This window comes from Antechinus flavipes, chromosome X, assembly GCF_016432865.1.
Source record: "Antechinus flavipes isolate AdamAnt ecotype Samford, QLD, Australia chromosome X, AdamAnt_v2, whole genome shotgun sequence".
Taxonomy (NCBI): domain Eukaryota; kingdom Metazoa; phylum Chordata; class Mammalia; order Dasyuromorphia; family Dasyuridae; genus Antechinus; species Antechinus flavipes.
In genome coordinates this window covers 32,359,113-32,372,765 of record NC_067404.1, presented here as the reverse complement: position 1 = coordinate 32,372,765, position 13,653 = coordinate 32,359,113, and positions in this window count along the sequence as shown.

The window sequence follows — 13,653 nt, the reverse complement described above, 5'->3', positions numbered from 1 at the left end:
AAACACTTTCAGATCATATTCTCCATCCCTGCTACCTGGTTGATTTTGCCCTATTCCGATTCAAGCTGGACAAGGATCAAACTTACAGTTTTTTAATCTTATAATTTGTATGATATCTGATATCTTATATTTGATACCTCATTTTTTACCTGATACTTAATATCTTATATTTTATATGTGATATCTTATATCTTATTTATCGTGTCAGCCTGGTGATAAATTACTTCTAGTGATAAATTACTTTTGGTGATCACCTCTTCCTTTCTTTATCTTCTCGTGTAATTTCCTTTCCCCTCTTACCTTAATCATGAGCTCACCAAGAGGGCACTCTCCTGCCAGACATTCAAGTCTGTCCGCATTCAAGGAGCCACCTGTTGAAGTCCAGCTCCAGTGAATGCCGAGACTGTGCATGAATATCCGAATCCAGGTTCTGAATATTAATGCTAAATACCTTTTAGGCTAGTGTTACAAAATTACTAGCTACCATCACGTATCTTCCAGGGCATTTCCATATCCACCTTAACCATTAATTATACCAAGATGCTTGTCAACCCAGAATTGTAAATAGCATAGTTGTGCTGCTCATCAACATCGACAGAATTGTAAATAGTTATGATATGTATCAATACAGAGTTGGAAAAAGCAAAAATTTTACACAGCAAAGGTATGTGTCAAAACAGAAGTTATCAATAGCAAAGGTATTTGTCAAAACAGAAATTATCAAAAGCAAACGGATTTGTCAAAACAGAGTTGTAAATAACAGAAATTATCATATTAATGCATTTACCTCAAGTATGTCTTTGATTCATTGTACAGTTAAAATGCCTTGTTCTTGTCAAGATTATCCTAAATTTACCAAGTATGTCTTTACAATTGTTAGAGATGGTGAGCCAATAGGATTCCATACTGGCCCTCTATAATTTATCAGTTTTCAAGTTTTCTCAGCATGAGATCATCTTCTACCAAGTTTTCTCTGAAACTATTCATTTCATCATTTCTTATGGTATAATATTCCATTATGCAACTATGTTGCAAATTGTTTAACCATTCCCTTGGTCGGTATGCAGATCCTTAATTTCCAATATTTGATTACTACAAATAGATCTGTTGTAAATAATTTTTTCATGTAGTTACCTTATCTTGTTCTTTAATCTCTTTGGGGTCTAGACCTAGCAGTGGTATAGCCATATCAACAGGTGTACAAAGCTTGGTGACTTGGGAGGCACAGTTCTAAATTGTTTTCCAGATGGCAGGACCATATAATTATTGATAACTTGGACTTTTTCCTTTGAAAGTGGTCTGTTTGATGAAGAAATTGAAACTATTTCCAGTCAAATGAAAAGGTGCTCTATATCACTATTTGTTAGAATCTTTACAAACTGCTAACTCATTAGAGTTGATAGATTATTGATCTGATCTTACAAGAAGATGTTTTGGGCCAGAACTTGAAACAAGGTACTAAGTAGAACTAATTAATACAAGGCTTGTGTTTACACCTTTACTCATCGGAGTTCACAAGTATGCCAGATTCACAAAGTAAACTTTATACCTTTGTGAATTCACACCTCCCTTAAAGCTCTTTGGGCCAGAGAGCACTATGGGAGAAAACCCATAATCCCTCTCTCTCATATCCCACAATTCCTCCCTCTTGTATAAAAGAAACAGACAGAGGCTCTCGGTGAGATTTCACCAGAATGACATGAAGAGTGGAGCTGGCTGGAGGCTGAAGAAAGCAGAGGCAGAGGCTGAAGGACAAAACCTTTGGATTTGGCGACATTCGGAGAGAGCTCTTGGAACCAAGCAGAGAGATAGACCTCTAAGCTAACCGGGCTATATTGGAGATAATAAAAGATCTGAACTTTTATCACCTGGCTGTGTTTTGATCAGAGAAATGCAAATTAAGACAATTCTGAGATACTACCTCACACCTGTCAGATTGGCTAGAATGACAGGAAAAGATAATGACGAATGTTGGAGGGGATGTGGGAAAACTGGGACACTGATACATTGTTGGTGGAATTGTGAATGGATCCAACCATTCTGGAGAATAATTTGGAACTATGCCCAAAGAGTTATTAAACTATGCATACCCTTTGATCCAGCAGTGTTTCTACTGTGTTTGTATCCCAAAGAAATCGTAAAAGAGGGAAAGGGACCTGATGAGGTTGATGAGTCAGGGAACTAAAATTTGATGAGGTGAAGTCTAGTTTTGGGGGCTCCTAGTATGGGAACCAAAATATGATGAGGTTTAGGTTTTGGAATTCCCTTTAGTAGGGAACCAAATGATAAGGTCTAGATTTAGAGAACCAAAATGAGATTAGGGTGTCCGGTGGTCAGGGAGTTAAATGATAAGATAAAAGTATAGTGGCAGGTTTGGGGTTCAGGGAACCAAATGGAGAGGTTTGGTTCCTCTGAACCCCTTGGGATTCAGTGCAAGGATAGGGAGTTTTAGGGAACCCCCTTCTGATGGCACAGGGATTCTCTGTAAAAGAATTTACAGACCCCAAAACCTAGATTGATAAAAGAGGTTTATTATAAGGATTGGGAAGTAAGGTTAGAAATCCTGACAGAGAGGCATAAAGTCTCATTAGGGAAATAGGTGAGGGTAGAGAGAGGGTGGCACTGGAAAAGAATATTAGTCCAGTGGGAAGAGGCTTCCTTGGCATAGCATGGCATGTTTAGAACCTCTGCAAAGAGAGGATTTCAGATTGGCTTTTTTATAATAGGAGCTTTGGCTAGAAGCTGAAGGGGGCCCATGGGTGGAGTCCCATGTTGGCTCCCTGGGTTTCAGCTTGAGCTGGAATTTGAATAGAATGAGTTTCTTTAATTGAACAGAGTTGGGATTCTAGATAACAAAATGAAACTGTTTGTCTTGTTTCCCTCCAGCAGGGTCCCTCACTGAGGCAGAGTTGAAGGAGATTTTCTCCTTTAAGGATTTTTAGAGTTTCAGGGTCCCTTCTTCAGACCCACAGGTGCAAAAATGTTTGTGGCAGCCCTCTTTGTAGTAGCCAGAAACTGGAAACTGAGTGGATGCCCATCAATTGGAGAATGGCTGAATAAGTTATGGTATATGAATGGTATGGAATATTATTATTGAGTCCAGGACCACTTCTTCTTAGCCTGAGCTGGAGATGGAGATTTCTATGGACCTCTATGAAAACTGGCTCAAGCACTCCCAGTAAGCTGTCCCATTCTTCTGGAAATCTAGGCCTGGGGGCAGTAATCTCATTCAATTGAAACTTCTGTTCAATTAGAAGATCTCAATCTGATTTCAACTCAAACTGCCCCCAGCCCTTAGCAAAGATGAAATAAGTTTCAAATTCCTTATAAAAAAGAGCAACTTGAGGCATTTCTTTGCAGAGGCCCAAAGCAGGAACATTCCAGGCCGAGGAACCTTTCTCTCTCCTTGGCATAGCCACCTGTGAGGACCCCCTGCCTGCTGAAAAGACATTCTCTTTTCAGTATTAACCCCTCTTTATCTCTCTCACCTATTTCCCTAACAGGACCTTGCAGAAGGTTCAAAGTAGCTTGCTCTGCTTCCAGGACCCTGCCTGTTGAGAAGGCATTCTCTTCTCAGTGTCAGCCTCCGTTTCCCTAACAGGACCTGGCAGAGGGCCAAAAGCAGGAATCATGCCAGGCCAAGGGAATCTCTCCTTGATATAGCTGCCTGTGAGGACCCCTTGCCCCCTGTGAAAATACTCTTTCTTCTCAGTATTAACATCCCTCTTTATCCTTTATCCTTAAAGAAGCCTCTTTAAGAGGCTTGTGGGAACTGAGTGTGGTTCACAGCATAGCATTTTCACTCTTTTTGTTGTTGTTTGCTTGCATTTTTCTTTGTTTCACTTTTTCTCTTGTGCAGCATGATGATTGTATAAATATGTATGCATATATTAGAATTAACATATATTTCTGCCATGTTTAACATATATTGGATTACTTGCCATCTAGGGGAGGGTGGAATTGGAACACAGGGTTTTACAAGGGCTAATGTTGAAGAATTGTCCACGCATATGTTTTGAAAAACAAAAAACTTTAATAAAAAGAAAAAGAAAAAAATGGTCTGTTCATCTTCATTGACTATTTATCTATTGGGGAATGACTCAATCTTATAAATGGGTCAGTTCCTGATATATCTTGGATATCAGATCTTTATCAGAGAAACTTGCTGTAAAGATTTTCTCCCAGTTACCACTTTCCCTTCTAATTTCAATTTGTATGTACAAAAACATTTTAATTTTATAAAATCAAAATTGTTCATCTTATGACAAAGATAATGGTAAATGATAAATTGGAACATGCATTTTTAGTAGAGTTGTGAACTGATCCAGCCATTCTAGAGAGCAATTTGGAACCGTGCCCAAAGGGCTATCAAACTGTGTATATCCTTTGATCCAGCAGTGTCTCTACTGGGTCTGTATCCCAAAAAAAAAAATAAATAAATAAAAGAGAAGAAAGGACCCAAATGTGCAAAAAATGTTTATAGCACTTCTCCGTGGTGACAAGGAACTGGAAAGTGAGTGGATGCCCATCAGTTGGAGAATAGCTGAATAAATTATAGTATATAAATGTTATGGAATATTATTGTTCTGTAAGAAATGACCAGCGGGATGATTTTAGAGAAGCCTGGAGAGACTCACATGAACTGATGCTGAGTGAAGTGAACAGAACCAGAACATTATATACGGTAACAGCCAGATTATGTGATGATGGACTGTGATGGACTTGGTTCTTCTCAGCAATTCAGTAATCCAAGAAAATTCCAATAGACTCGGGATAAAAAATATCATCTGCATCCGGAGAGAGAACTATGTGCATCCTATTTTCACTTTTTTTGCTTTTTCTTTCTTGTGGTTTTCCCTTTTGTTTTGATTTTTCTTTCATAAAATGATTAATATGAAAATCTTTAAAATGCACATATATAAATATCAAATTGGTTGCTGTGTTGGGGAGGGGGGAGATAAAGGAAGAAAAGAGAAAAATTTAGAACTCAAAATCTTGCAAAAATGAAAGCTGAAAACTATCTGTAACATAATTAAAAGAAAATGAAATTACGTTAAAAAATCGTTCATGTTATCTTGAATCTCTCTATGCCTTGTTTGTTCATGAACTCTTCCCATATTCATATCTCTGAAGAAGAATTCATATATCTTTCTGCTCTTCTACTTTATGATGTGACTTTTTATATCTGTCATATATCCAAATGGAGCTTATGGTTTTTGTTATATGCTGTGAGGAGTTGATCTAAATCTAATTTCAGCTAGAAGGCTCTCCAGCTTTCCCAGCATTTTTGTTAAATATTGAGTCTTTCCCCCAAGAATTGGAGCCTTTGAGTTTACCAAAAACTAGGTTACTAGTGTTAAATAAGATTTAATCTCTTCCACTAATCTTTCCAGTTGTTTGAATGATTTCTGCTGTGTAGTACCGAAATATAGTCCTTCTGGATGCCTTCCCCTTCCAACTTTTTGCCTTATTTCTCTGGAGATACTTGACCTTTTATTTCTCCTTATGAATTCAGTATTATCTTTTCCTTTTTAAAAACAAAATTTTTTTTTGCAGGGCAATCAGGATTAAGTGACTTGCCCAAGATTCCCAGATTTGAACTCTGGTCCTCCTGACTCCAGGGCCAGTGTTTGATCCAGCGAGACATCTGGCTGTCCCAATGTTATCTTTGCCTAGCTCTATAACATATTCGATGGGGAGTTTGATTGGTACAGCACTGAATGAGCAAATCAGTTTATTTTTATTTAGTCTTTTATTTTTTTAATTGACAGAACATGTGCACGGGTAATTTTGAGCAAATCTGTTTAAATGATATTGTCATTTTGATCACATAAATTCAACCTATAGATGAATAATGAATGTTTCTCCAACTATTTAGGCCTCTCATTCTTTTTTTTTTGTGTGTGTGTGTGTATGAAGCAATTCTGGTTAAATGGCTTACACAGAGTCTAGTAAGTGTTAAGTGTCTGAGACTGGAGTTGAACTCGGGTCCTCCTGACATTAGGGTCAATTCTCTGTCTACTGTGCCATCTAGCTGCCCCTGCCTGTCATTATTTCTTCATAGAAATCATCTTCTTAGAATGTTATAAAGTTAGATTTCTATAATCCATGAATGAATCCTAGTAGATAGACGCTTAGCTACTTTGTCATTTCTGTAGTAAGTTTGAAAGAATTATCTTTTCCTAGCTTTTTTCTTTTTTTCTTTTTTCTTTTTTCTTTTTTTTTTTTTGCTGAATTTTGCTGGTGATACACAGGAATCCCCACGATTTATGTAGCTTCATCAGATATCCTGCAATCTTGTGGATTATTATTTCAATTAATTTTATGTGACTCTCCAGAGATCTCAGACTAAGATGTAAAAGGCTGTAGTTATGCTTTTTCTTCCCAGCTATGTTCATTCTCTCAATTTCTCTTTCAGGTTCTAATGGCTTAAGCCACGCTTGCTGACTGCCTGAGCTAGCGCTGCTTCCTTTACTCCTTAGTGATCCACTGTGTCTCTGGCACTGCAGAATTCAGCAAGTCCCAACACATTTTTCTTCCGTACCTGCCTATCACAAACATCTTCTCGACCTTCTCCTTGCCCCCAACTAAGGGGAGAATTGTCCCTTTCTGCTTTGAATATGTCTCTACTAGATTGTGTTGGGGGTCACGGCCCAAACTCCCTAGTGAAACAGGCCTTACTGACCAGCATTGCTTGTCCACTTGAATGGCGAAGACTGTGAGCAATGAGGGTGAGAGCCGGTGTGAGACTCTGTTTATTACAAAGACTGCAGGTCCTTTTGTCATCTTGGTGCTTGTTTCTAGTTCCTACTTCATACGTAATTGCATCCTAGCCTATAGTAGATACATGATTCTCTACAGGAAGCTACAGTAGATGTGATGTGTGCATTAGGATATTCAAGGTACTCCCCTCTGAGGTCCGGCACGCCTCTCCTGGGAACTGACACATTGCTCCTTTGGGTGGGACCCCCTTCCTCCCAGCGCCATCTTGTTCATCCTCACAAGGCTACCCTCGGATTACCTGAGCTGTGCCCTGTGCCATGGCCAAGGCTGGCAAGGGGGTTGGCAGGCCCTCTTACAGGCTGTGAACATGGGCCTCATCCAGCTCACAGACCTACAGAGTTCCATTCTATTGAGGTCACCTTTATTATGCACCTTGGATGGGTGGGTGGGTTATTGCTTTAGCCAAATTGCTCTCAGGGCAAGTGACACCTCAGGACTGTTTAAGCTTTGCACATGTCAATGCATTTTTCAACTTCATTCAATCCAATAAGTTATTATCAAGTGCTTACCATATGCAGCGTGTTAGGCGTATAAAAACAAAAATTAAAGAGACTCTGGTGTTAGGGAGCTTAAGATTTACTTCACACAAACAAGTAAACACAGGATATAAAGCCTGTAATACCAAAAAAAAAAAAGTTCAAGAGGATGAGAGTGAGAAGATTTGGGGGAATCAGGAAAGGCTTCTTGTAGGACAGCTCTCCAGCAGGGCTTAGAAGGAAGGTAGGGATTCTGGGAGGTGGGAGGGGGAGCCTCCCGGACACAATCTGGGAAGGCCTCCCTCTGCCATGAACGAGGGGACCATCAGTACGGAGAGTGGCGGGGCCTCCAGATGCCCAGCTCGTGGGGGAAGCAGCAGAGTGGCCGGATGGGAAAGCTGTGGCCTTCCTGAAGCAAGCAGAAGGCTGTGGCTTTCCACAGTGGTGGCCAACCTTGTTATCCCGATGTTTGGACTGGTTGCGTGGCCTCTAACGGGCTGTATCAAGGTTCGGGGTGAGGTGGGGTCTGGGCCACGGGGATTGAGGGAATGTCAGCTGTTGTAGACGAGATTGACTGTGGCCTCTCCCTCTAGGGCCAGGCCTGTTATGTTTTATAATCTCACAGGATCCTACACGGCTTAGGGAATCCCTCCTCTACGGCACTGGCTCGAGCCGCCACTGAATGTGTCCTTCCATTTTCACGGGCCCTATGACTAAGGTCGCAGTTCCAGGTAACCACCTGATGTGCGATCAGCTTTTACAATGGGGTATTTACCACATTTAGCGAGAACTAACACATACACACTTCCCCCATGCCTCCGGGACCTGATGTCCCCCACTAGACCACCTCCGTCTCTGAAAAGGGCAGGGGGATTAGGCTCATACCTTAGATTAGTTCCTTTAGCCCCAAAGTTGTGGCGGGCCTTTCTCCTTGACCCCCTTGGACCCCCTTGAACCCCCTTGATGAGGCAGGGAGAGGGGCACAACATGCAGCCTGCCTTCTGGATTTCCGCGTTCCCAGACTCTACTTCCTGTATCTAGAAGGATAAAGGACAAAAGGGAATAGCTAAGCGGCTTGTGCTTACACTTATGCTAACAAGAGCAGAGAAGGGGAACCTCAGCTTTTTTCTCCCTTACTCTGAGGTCTGCAATCTTCACTCTCAGAGGAAAATGTAGTAAACAAAATACAAAAAAGTGTTCCGGGTCAGGCCGTTTAAAAGACACGGAGATTTCCAGTTGCACAGCCAATGGAAAATGGCTGTTTCCTATCATGTGGTGGCACAATGTCTACGCATGCGCCAGTCCTCCGATATCCCGGAAGTACTTCCTCCGTCTTCTTCCGCATAGATGAAGCCAATTCACACAGTCTGGACATGCGCTAAGCCATATTCCAATCTAAATAAAAATTTTTCAATTTTACCAGGCCTTTTTTTGTTTGTTTGTTTAAAAAATTGTTTTCCTAATGAACGTGTAGGAATCGTGTAATTGACAATAAAATGGTTTGGTCTCTTGGGGGAAAAAATCAGAAAGTCTTTATCTTCCTATTTATTTCAGAGACTTTATCTCAGTTTATCTTCACGTATGCTGTGAAATGTTGGTCTAAATCTAATTTCTTCCAGATTGTGACCAGGTTTCTCATAGTTCTCATAGTGAGTCTTCTCAATGACTAAGGCCTTTGGGTTTACCAAACAATATGCTATTCTTTTCCTTGTCTTCTATATGACATGTATCTAATCTGTTCCACTGATTTCTCTCTTTTTTTAAACTAGCACCAAATTGTATCGGGGAAAAGGAAATAGAGAAAACATTTATTACATGCCTACTAAGTGCCAGGCAAGTGGATACTGTAAAGTGAAAGTGAAAGTGATACATTGCATGTATGTATATATAGGTAAAATTGTCTATGTGCTCAATTAAATTTAATAGATGTTTTATATAAACGTTACCTACATATTAAGATAAAAAGCTGGCCAATAACTAGCTGTATGGCCCTAGGTAAATCATCTAACTACCCATTGTACCTTAATAACTGTAAATTACAGAATAGTTGCAGATCTGTAATGGTGGAGAAAATTTTCTTTCTGGAGACTACCCTGCTTGGGTAACATCCCAGGTCTACCCCCACCCTCTACTTTCATTAATAACATCCATTTAGTCAAAGGATATGAACAGACAATTTTGAGATGAAGAAATTGAAACTATTTCTACTCCTATGAAAGAGTGTTCCAAATCATTATTGATCAGAGAAATGCAAATTAAGACAACTCTGAGATACCACTACACACCTGTCAGATTGGCTAAGATGACAGGAAAAAATAATGATGAATGTTGGAGGGGATGCGGGAAAACTGGGACACTGATACACTGTTGGTGGAATTGTGAATGGATCCAATCATTCTGGAGAGCAATCTGGAATTATGCCCAAAAAGTTATCAAACTGTGCATATCCTTTGATCCAACATATAAAGGACTGCTTGCCATCTAGAGGAGGGGGTGGAGGGAGGGAGGGAAAAAAAAATCGGAACAGAAACGAGTGTCAATATAAAGTAATTATTAAATAAAAATTAAAAAAAAATAAAATAAAATAAAAAGCTATAATAAAATGAAAAAAATAACATCCATTTATAAAGCAATTTGTTGCTTTTCCCATTGTTAAGTACTTTATAATTATTACATTTAATCCTTTTTAAATGATTACGACTTTGCAGTAGAGTTTGATAACTGGTGGGCTAAGGCCCCTTCATTCCCACTTTTTCCCATAATTATGATATCTAGATTCCAGACTTTTAATCCTCCACATCATTTTCAATATTTTCTCTAGCTCTATAAAATACCCTTTGGGGAGTTTGGTACAGTACTACAGTAAGTAGGATCATCATTTTTATTATATGGCTTGACTAATTCCTTAACAATTAATGCTTTTTTTCCAATTACTTAAGTCTCTCTTAAGAGTGTTTTGTAGTTTGATTCATATAGTCACTGGGAATTTGGACATGTTCTTGGACATAGAAATTAATCAATACTTGTTGAATGAAAGGATGGATAATTGAATAGATATAACAGACAAAGTGTGAAGAATCAATAGATTGCATGAAAAGGACCCAAGAAAACCTTATTTTACCCATGAGTTAAAGTTGCTTGTGGATGTTATCATCTGATTTTACCAGTCAGTCAAGCAATAAGCATTTATTAAACACCCACCATGGGTTAAGCACTGTGCTAAGTGCTGAAGATACAAAGAACATTTTATCATAAAAAACAGTTCCTGATCTCAAGGAGCGCACAGTCTAATGGAGGAGTCAGTATGTAAAACACACCGTACATACAAGTAATAGAGAGGGTAATATCAGGTTGCTTGCTGTCTCGGGGAGGGAGGAAGAGAGGGAGAAAACTGTGTAACACAAGGTTTTGTAAAGATGAATGTTGAAAACTACTTTTGAATGTATTTGGAAAAATAAAATACTATAAATAAAAAAGAAGGAGGAAATGATGAGATTTGAATCCCCTCAATTCCTGGTGGTGATGAAGTTAGTAGCAATAAGAGAGTTGTTAAAAATCCCCTTTTAATTGGCTGCAGGTTTCAAGTGAAAGAATCCTTTATTCCCAAATTATTAATTGCAAAATGAAAGTTTATTGTTGGATAGAAACCAGTTTGGTAAGAGACTGACTTCTATTGTGGCAAAGTCCTATTAGAGAAATAGAATCTTACATTAAGAGAATGCTTTCTCACCAGACAGAGTTCTAGCAGTTGAGCAAGCTACTTTAGGTCTTCTGCAAGGAGTTGAATTTAAGGGAATTGGAGCTTCTTCCCTAGGTGGTACAGAGGAGAGAATGCCGAAGATGGAGTCAAGAAGACTCTACTTACCGATTATGGGACTCTGGGTAAGTCATTTCACTTCTTTGGAAAATGAGGGGGTTGTTCTTCATAGCATCTAATGCCTCATAGCTCTAAATCTGAACCTATCACCTATGTACCAAATAAAAGTGACTACCTTAAGAACAAAAACCAAGAGAAAGAAAAAGAGAAAATGCCAAAGTGGCCAGTGTTAGTGGATCCCAGAGTACTTTGATAGCAGTTACGTGTAAGAAGACTAAAAAGGGAGAAAGGGCCCATGATATGAAGGGCTTTGAAAGGCAAACAGAAGATTTTGTATTTGATCACAGAATAGAAAGCCACTTGAATTTATTAAATGGGTGAGGGGTGATATGGTCAAACTTGCCCTTTACAAAAAATCAATTTCACACCTGAATGGATTATGGACTAGAGTGGGGAGAGATTTGAGGAGGTAAGACCAATCATCAATCTAATGTAATAGCCCGGGAAGGAGATAATGGAGGCCTGTATCAGTGTGGGTGACAGTACTGGAAGAGAGAAGGGAACATATATGAGAAATGCTCAGAAGATGGGATCAACAGGACTTGGCCATTTATTAGATATGGGGGGCTGAGAGGGAATGAGAAGCTGAGGAAGACACCAGATTTTGAGTCTGGATGACTGGGAATATAATAGTACAGTCATATACCAACTCTTTTTTATTATAGCTTTTTATTTACAAGTTATATGCATGGATAATTTTTCAGCATTGACAATTGCCAAACCTTCTGTTCCAACTTTTTCCATCCTTCTCCCCACCCCTTCCCCCAGATGGCAGGTTGACCGATACATGTTAAATATGTTAAAGTAGAAGTTAGATATAATATATGTATACATGTCCATACAGTTATTTTGCTGACAAAAAGAATCAGACTTTGAAATAGCGTACACCAACTCTTGATAGTTAAAGAGAAGTTAGGAAGATAGGAGAGTTTGAGGGTAAAGATACTGAGGACATGATGAGTGTAAATTGTTAACAGGATATCTAGTTTGAGGTGTCCATTTGGGAGATGAAGGTCAGGAGAGAAGTTAGGGCTGAACAAGTAATTCTGAGAGTCATCTGCATAGATATGTATTGATGAGATCTTTTAATACTTCCTTACTATACTGGTTTTGGGGTTTTTTTTTCCAAAAAAAAAAAAAAAGGCAAAAGTAATAATGGTGTGAAAGAACATACAAAATGTTGATTCTTTGTCACTTAGCACTTGACTGGAATAAGCTATAACTTGAAAGTTACATGTATTCTCCAGCTCTTTAAGCATTATTATCTATCATCGAGCACTGAAGTGCAGTGGAAAAGGTGATGAACTGGAGAATTAAAGACCTGAATTTGGGGAATTCCTTTTCTGTCACTACTTGCGTTGGAACAGTTGTAACTTCTTGAGGCCTCAGTTTACTCATCTGTTAAATGAGGGATTGGACAGGATGATCTCTATGGTCCCTCTAAGTTTTAGAGCTGCAGTAGTAGTAGTAGTAGTAGTATCATTATCATTATTTTTATCACTTCAACTCTTCAGACTCTTGAGATGTTGACAGGGTAGTACACTGGGCTGAACTGAACAAGATCAAATGTAAGTGGAGATTAAGTGCAAAGTCTTACACAGCTGTATTCCCAAAATCAGCTCCACAAATATGAGGGAGACAGGGAAAGACCCCCACTGATCTGAAAAAGACCTGGGGGTTTCAGTGGACCGAAATCTTAAAACGATGTGCTCCCAGCAAAAGAGAAGCCAGAGTTCTTTGTGCTCCTCAGGCCTCATTTGGAATTCTGAGTTCGATTCTGGGCACCAGTTTTAGTAGGGGGAGGGGCAGCCCCCTTGCTGCTTGGGGATGACAATAGGAAAAACACTGATAAATCGAAAAGTTATTGGGGGGGAGGGGAGGGGAAACAATCACACAACTAGTAGAGCTTGGCAAGGGTCTTGATTTTGTGCTATCAAAGGACTGGTTAAAGTAATCGGGAGTGTTTGGAAGACACGGTGACGGGATAGTTGTCCTCAAGTATTTGAGGAGCTGTCTAGGTGGAAAAGGGCTGTTTGGCCCCCGGGGGTGGGGGGACGCTTAGGTTTGATATCTGGAACAAACTTCCTCACAGAATTATAATGTAATGTTTAACATATATTGGATTACTTGCCATCTAGGAGTGGGGGCGGAGGGAAGGGAGGGAAAAAATTTGGAGGTTTTACACAAGGGTCAATGTTGAAAATGATCCATGTATATCTTTTGAAAATAAAAAGCTTTAATGAAAAAAAAGTCTAATAGAAGATAGTGAGCTCCCCGTCACTGGAAGTGTGCAATGTTTAGAGAAGGGATGTCTTCTAATTGTGGGGTCGGACTTGGTGACAAGAAACTGCCCAGAGGTCAGCGGGGCTCAAAGGGGGAAGAGTAGAGGTGAAATTGCAGGAACTCAGTATCCTGCCAGAGGGAGAGAGGTAGGGATGGGCTAGAGGCTGGAAACAAAAGAGAGGAAGGGCGAAGGGGCGGGGCCGAGTGTTGCTAGGCGCCCCACAGTGACGCTTG